Genomic DNA, 8,396 nt, shown 5'->3' on the forward strand with positions numbered 1-8,396 from the left:
TAATACTAGACAAATAAATCGATTAATTAATAACTAGCTTCCCACCAAGCAAACTGACACATCATCAAGGTTGCTGCACCACAAAAAGTTTGACGTAACCATAAATAAAAGAGACGATTTGATTGTAACTTATAATTTATTTGATTTGATATTTTCATTGTTGATTCTTGGTATTTGTTTTGTTTGTTTCTTGGGTAATCAAATATAACACGTATGCTTGATATGTCGATCTAATTGAATTTTCACTCACAGACATGTCAAGGGTATCCTATATTTAAGAAAATTAGAAAATTGTGGAATTTTTTTATTTTTACAAAACTAAAATCAATATAAGCAATAAGATAAACTGTTAAATGGGATATTTATCAGATTTAAAATTCAAATCTGGACACTTAGTTATAAACAGTGATTTATGTTGGTATTTCAAGCAATATATAAGCTTTTCTTAGTGTCGTTAGTAACATTGAAATCTGAACAGATGTGGTTCACCTTTAAAATTCAGACTTCAGAAACTTTATTTTCATTTGTTTCAATTTAAATTTCAGATTTTATAATCCAGATCCAATCCACACCATATCAAGATATTTTTTTAACCAACCTACAAGACCTCTTTGAGCACCCGACCAATCCTCGGGTATGTGCAATCCCCTCTTCCCACACATCTCGGGTAATTTATGGGATAAATACCTAAGTGTGGCCCTTAAGGAGCGAATCAAATTCAAGACCTTCACTTCCTGAGAGACTATATATATATATATAACAAGCTTTTTTTCATATCAAAGTTTGTACCAATGCCTCATTTCTCACGTATCACATTCTCATTTGATGAAATCCAAAAACTAGGGTTGCTACCCGAGTGGGTTGGAGGATAGACTGATGCTCCACTCAAGTGACAAAACCCTCAACCTGAGCTCAACTCAACCCGATTATTGAGTCTAAGCTCATAATCCAAGCTCAACGACAGCTCGTGCTTAGTTTTGAGCAAGTTGGGCGGGTTCGGCTTGTTGAACAAGAAATTTGCACACACATATACACATACACACAACAAGAAACTCAAATTGAAAGAATTGTTTTTTCTTTACTATAAATATATGTAGCAAGAGTACTTAAAAATTAAAAAAAATATAAAATTATTGTTATTATTATTAGCCTTGGGTTTCGATTGAGCTGGGTTGCCTGAGCATTCAATTTAAGCTCAACTTGAATTAAGGCCGGGCTGAGTTGTTCTAACCTGGGCTCAACTAGGCCCAAGCTCACCCATCAATCGGGTTGAGCCTACGCCCGCCCGCCCAAGTTGCAGTACTACCAAGAGCTAAATATTTTCAACTATGAGATCCAAAAAGTTGAATGGATGATTAAAGGTATCAATTAAACAGGTTACGGGATTATCATAACTTGTAAACCACTTTTGATAGATTTACATGTTTCAAATTGGGCTGGTATTTTGTGAGGATGATCTTATCATCATAGAGATTATCCTCACAAAAAATCAGCTCAATCCGAAACTCCTTAACTCATATTTTGAAAAATAATTGTTTTTACATATTAATAAGCTGTGCTTGGGAATGTATTTGCTTTTAACTATGATTTGCATCTATCTTTTATGTAAAAAAGTTGTAAGAGATACCTCAGGAGGTTGATTGGGCTTTGATGTATCTTGAGAAATTGTTAACATAATTCATATTAGATAGCAAATAACATTTAAAGGAAAAGCCTTACGTCTATATCGAGTTCTTGTCTGCTTCTCTGCTCGGCCGCGTAGTTTATCTCCTTCCGGCCACCGAAACCTAAGAGTTCAACAACTTTATGACCAATAAAAAATTATAATTAATTCTACCTTTTTTTTTTTTTTTCTTTGTTTTTATGTGGTTGGAAAGTTGAGATTTGTAGTCAAGAACACTTAAATTTTGCTAGACAGACTATCATAATAGATTTATTTAATTTTAGCTAAATGGTTCAAGGATTGTCTAATCCATTGGTGAGCAAAGAGAAAAGTTCACCACCTGTGTACAAGTTCTAGAGAAAATTTTGCACCTTAAATTTCTTTCTTAATTGCTCTAAAGGATAATTCATCCCTAGATATATATGTCCCTGGGGTGTCTTCTAGTTCTACCATACTGAAAGCAAAGCAGGAATTTGTTTTTTTATTGCTATTTCCAATTTTCATGCTTATTATAATTATTATTAAATTTAAATATTATTAAAAAAAATGTCTGGCCCGAAGCCTGCTTCTGGAAAGGGCCACAGGTCAGGGTGAGGCTCAATTTTGGGGATTTTATCATCGGAGGACGACTCAATGCTGTTTTGGCCCAAACAGACCCTAGGATCTAATAACATTCGTTCCAACTTATGGACTTACTGTTTGCAGGAAAAGATCTAAAATAGGTAGCCATTTTTTTTAGAACTGCTATTGGCACCCCAACTTTTAGTTATTACACCCCAATTTAAATTAAAAAGCAGAAATCAATGGCTGAGAATGAGTAAAGTTGGGTTCACAAATATGACTCTCTCTATTATTATTTAGATTTCTATTTGTTGGATTTAGGATCTTATATGAGGTTAATCCTAATTGTAAACAAGTTTGATCGTGGTATAATGCTTTGTATTGTTGAGGTAATAACTTGAAGTAAGCATTTGTTGTGCTTGAATGGTGTGTTTTAATGTTTAAATATTAGGGTGTGATAAATAATTTAAGAAATTGGGGTGTAGTAAGTAAAAGTTGGGTGCCAATAGCAGCTGACATTTTTTATTTTTTTTATTTTTTCATATTCTATATACCAATTGAAGGTATAGTAGGTAATATCTGGAATATTTTTACATTTTCATTTGGAGAATTGTAATATTCTTTAGAAAATTCTGTGATAATTAAAATATATAAACACATTTACAAGGAAATGTATTGTCGAATGACTTAATTTCAGTATCTATCCTTTCTCAATATGTGAAAATTGAAAATTTTGACAAGAAAATTCGACGGGCCAAAACTCACAAATTTCTCCCATCCTCAATTAATTTGACTATTTCGGTCCATCGAAAAGAAGGTTTGACAATGAAGAATTCGATACCTTGGTCTACCTAATTTTTATGAAATTTGATGGCCTTAAACCGTCAAATATAGGTTTTTTTCATGTTTGTCTATAGTTCATAACTCAAATTAATGTTTACATTACTCCGGAAATACCTCGGTCCATAAGCCCTATTAGTAAGAAATTGAGTAAAAAGGAATATTTTGTTTCTTAATAGGGATCCAATGGAATGTTTGGTGATGATATGTGGCTAGGCAAAGAACAAGAACTTGGATAAAAGGGTTGGAGGACTGCTTTACTACTCTTCTTTCCCATGAGAGAGAGAGAGAGAGAGAGAGAGAGAGAGAGGAAATTATATGCTAATAAATAAAAGATAGGGTGATTTGGACATTCCCCCTATATTTTGCCAAATATTAGAGATATCCTCCTATATTTTGAAATTGATGACATGTATCCTTTGACCTTAGTCTTCTAAATGGACTAAAGGGAAAAGACTCGAATGCCCTCGACTTCAACTTCTAGGCAAAAACTCATATACTTCTTTTTATAGCCAGTCAACTTTAAGTTCTACAACCTCGATGGTATATCTACTCAATTTAATTAATCTTCAATTTATCACTTTTTACTTAGAACTAACCTTGTACATGAAACCTTAAATTTTTCTACTAAAAATTCCATCATTTTTAATTTTTTCAAAAATCTTATATATTTTTCTTCTCAAAACGAATTTGTTGACAATAAATTTTATAGATCTATCCCGAGATTCATAAAACAAGATCATAAATGATTTTATTGATTTTGATAAAATTGAGAGTACAAATTTCAATGTTTTTATCTGATTAACAATCAAGTACAAAAATAAATATGACATGTGTAGCTTTCTTCTCTCCAGGCTTCAAGCGTGATCGGTTGAAAATGTTGCTTTGACGATGACTTTGTTTGTGCTTGATTTTCTTAAAGATTTTTGTAAATTTTTGTTCTCTCCGAACTTTGAGTTTTATCGACTAAGAAAGATTTCTTGACTTCCAAAAAATGGCTTTAGGCTTGATCTTCTCTTTAATCAAAGTTCGAGTCTCTTGAAGAGTTTTACTTTGTCTTTAGAGGAAGGCATGAGAGTTTTTTCTTCCCTAGAGGGAGAGCTTTTGTCTTTTGAGAGAAAATAATCCAGATCCTCTTCCAATGATGGAGGCTCTTGTATTTATAGACCTTGAATAATTTACCTTTCCAACTATACCCCTGACTTAAATGATCTGATTGGTTGGTTTAAAGGTTAAGTTCGTCCAAATCTAATTTTAAGCATTCTATAAATTGTTAATGGGCCAAACTCATTTATTTATATGTAAGGCCTAATACTTAATATGTGAATCACTTAAATTTATTAGATCATGGACTTTATGAGTAAAGTCCAAAACCTAAATTATAAAAGGTTATTTCCAATCAATCAATGGGCTCAATTTAGATGTATGACCCATTTATAATTTTTAGGGTCTTTCTTGTGATTTGCTAAAGATATAGGGACTTTGTCAACATTTTGACGCGTAGAAAATCATATATTTTCAAGTTTTTCAATATCTAAAGTAACTTTAATGTATTCATCAACTTTATTTTAATCCATCATTTCTACCTTACCTTCCTTGTAGAAAACTTTAGATTTTCCAACCCATAATTTCGTTATTTTATACCTCATCAAAATTTATCTTGTCTTGAGATTTGAAGATTGACGATTGAAGATTTGAAGTAAATAAAATATTAAGATAGTTAATGAAGGTTAAAATATTTATCCAAAGATAATTGGTTTTTACAAGAAAAATCTGGATTTTTGACAAAAGGTTGAAGATGAGGGTGTTCAAGCCTTTCCCCTTAATCTATGTAGAAGACTAAGGTCAAGGGATGCATTTCATCATTTGCAAAACATAGGGGGGCTATTCCTAATATTTAGCTAAGCATAGGGGGCATGTTTAAATCACCCTAAAAGATATATGAAAGGATTTTCTCCAAAATTATTTCTTAGTAATTAATCACTTCTAATAAATAATTACCTTACAAGTTTACTCGATGAGCTTTCATCTTCTAAATCGTTAGATGATTATCTCATTGTTAATATTGTTAACAATATGTTTCTTGTTGTTTGTAAGCAAATAATCATTTGTTCACTCATGATCACCTATTCTACCAGTCAGTGACTTTTTCAAAGTATGGATAGAAGACAATACTCTCTCAACAATAATAGTTATAGCTGATAGAATTAGATCAACATATCGAATGGATACAAATTAAGAATTCCTATTAAAGTCACTAATCTTATTCACGTCTAATAACTTATTATTGGAGTGCATTGTAATAATGTAAGTCTCAAGCTGGTTGTCAAGTTCCATTAAGATATATAAATAGAATTCAACAAAATAAATTGGGTAAGGAAGAGTAATTTTCACTTGCAAAAGCAGAGAATAACTCACTTATTATTTTCTTTTTTAAATAGCGTGCCATAAGGAATAGTTGGAGTACCAATAAAAGTTTTACAAAATAGAAGGGCTAATATTGAAATACCCACCTTGATTTAAAAACCCTCACCTTCAATTTGCAGCCAAAACCTCCTGAGTTTTTCTTCCCAAAACCAATCTTTTTAATCTCTTTAGTAAAATATTTTTACCTTCATTCTCAACCTTGAAATGCAATCTACTTCTACCTCCAAACCTCAAAATAAGATAAGATTTTAGGGAAGTAGAAAATGCTAAAATCTTGGACAGTAAAAATAATAAACATTAAAGGTTGATGATCTTGAAGATAATTGGTTTTGAAAATTAAAATCAAGGGTTTTGTACTATGACCTGAAGATGAGGGCATTTAAGTCATTTTCATCATTATATTCAAAGAATAAGACGAAGGGGAGCATATCTAATCAATTTGAAGACACGGGATACCTCAAATATACAGAGACAGGTATGACCCCTAGCTTTGCCGTTAATATGACTAGATGCGACTACACATATTGTGTCATAGAGATGGGTTTCAGAGTGGGAAGAAAAAAGGTCTTATGATCTCTAAGAAAGGGGAGAATCAGCATTTTAATCGATTAGTCATGTCTAATATGCTTAATCAATCATGCAATTACTTTGATTTGAATGAATAGTAGGATATATATATATATATATAAGAGCCAAATATTGTGCCAACCATTTTTCAATGAGCCAAGATAATCTAACTACCCCATGTGGCATATTCAATCGGCTACCTGACGTGATAAGTTCTAGAACCATAGATTTGTGCTCCTCGGGAAACACGATTCCCTCGAGATACACTTATTTATGGAGAAGTGCAGTCATATATCTCGACGAGTGCAGATCTACAGTTTTTGGACTTATCATGTCAGGATAGTCGTTTGAATTTGTCACGTGGGGTAGTTAGAGTATCACGACTCTTTTTCAATATACGGATTAGAAATTTTGGAAAGTACTGATTTTTTGTGAAGATGATTTCTATGACGAGAAAATCATTCTCACAAACATTTGTCCATTTTAAAGTTCTAAATTTATCAAAATTAGTTTACAAATAATTAATGGTCCATGATTATTCAATTTGTAAAATAGGGTTAAAATTTTTAGAATTAATTGATTGTTTGTGAGATAATGTTCTCATCATAGAGATCATCCTTACAAAAATCAAGTTATTCTAAAACTTGTAACCCATATATTGAACAATATTTGACTCTCTTTAAGATAAAAAGATGTATAATTAAATCTACTTCCCTTTATCTAGTACTCTTTGAACAATTCCCAACGCTGTCACATCCATCTTCTCATCAGTAAAGAATCTCCTACCTAGACGAATCGTGTATGAAACGTGGTCATATGTTCATAAATTGACTTCTGACCTTTGGCACACCAAGTCTCGTGCACGCCTTAAAAACTTATCCTGTTGTGTGCCCCATGTACAAAAATTTCTATATTTTCCTCCAATCACTGTAAAGTTGGGACCATAGTTGAGAAAGTCACAACAAAACTTTGACAATTGGATAGTGAAATTTGTTTAATTTGACTTAGTACTCGATTTTGATTGATTGAACTATATGCTAAGATAGAAATGAATTTAATGTGGTTGGAGATATATATGTATTTATAAAAGGTATTTTAGAAATATCACCATTAAAATGTTCAAAATTAAGGAGTTCCTCCCTTATAAATGCAGATTAATTATATCTTCATCCCTGCCCTTGCTAAAATGGCATCCTCATTGGCTTATGAAAAAAAGTCTAGATCAGCCTAATCTCTTTTTTTCTTTCTTTCTTTGTTAGACAATCTCCTCATCTTTTTTTGCCCTATGGTCACTTCCTTTACTTTTCTCATGATGCTCATCTTAGCTCAAAATATTAGAATATCTCTATTTTGTAAAAATAGAAGGCGACAACTCTCAATCATCATAATGGTTGGTGAATGTCTGCATTGCTTACCTTCTTTTTCATTTCGTAGTTTTTCAAATAATTTGGAGGATACACAACTATGAGTTTTGTTGAATTTGAGTTCAATTATTAAGGTGGTAAAAGTGAAAAAAAATAAAGTTAGAAGGGTATTATTAAAAAAAATTGAGGTTAAAAAGGATTTTTAAAAAAATGAAAAATAATAAAATGAGTTAAAGAATAAATATAATGAAGTTAGAGAAATGAAGAAAAAAGACAATAAAGTGGATCTCACAAAATTATTTCTTGATGGAATGTTCATTCACCCACAAAGGGTTCTCTGTCATATGGATGGAGGAAACTATTGTTGTTAGAATCTTTTAAGGTTATGATATTTTACCAATCATAATGAGATAATTACAATTTTTTAAAACAAAAAAAAAAAAGAATCTTCTTGTTTTGTGTTGCCAATTTTTCAGTTTTTAATCTTGTCAAATGTCTCTTTGTGATTAACCATGACAGTCTGTTAGAAATTTTACTCTAGTAAAGCTAAAAATTAGCCACTTCAACCATTACTAATGGGAAGAAATACTTGGTCATTCAGCAATCAAGTTTAAAGTCTCACTCCAAATCTTCCTCGTTACTTATTTTTTTTGAATTGGAGTTCTACTGGGACAAGGAAATGGTCATCATCATCTACAACCTACCTTAAATTTTGCGGGATCAACAACATGAATCACATTCCACCATTCAATCATGTCTTGAGCCATATCTTCTTTGAAAGCATGTGTTTTTGTGCGTTTGGAATCCGGTGGACGGCTCTGATAGACTCTGTCGCACTAATCCGAAGTCATTTCTAGCACATCCCTCATCGCGGTAGTGTAGTACCTGCCAAAATCACTCTGACGCTCAAGTTAAAGAAGTCGAGGTCTAAGAAAACTTGTTAGACTCAGATCCTTCCCAAAAAGATCATCTCT

The sequence above is a fragment of the Akebia trifoliata genome, chromosome 2, assembly GCF_017979445.1.
Source record: "Akebia trifoliata isolate Shusen 1 chromosome 2, ASM1797944v1, whole genome shotgun sequence".
NCBI classification, from domain to species: domain Eukaryota; kingdom Viridiplantae; phylum Streptophyta; class Magnoliopsida; order Ranunculales; family Lardizabalaceae; genus Akebia; species Akebia trifoliata.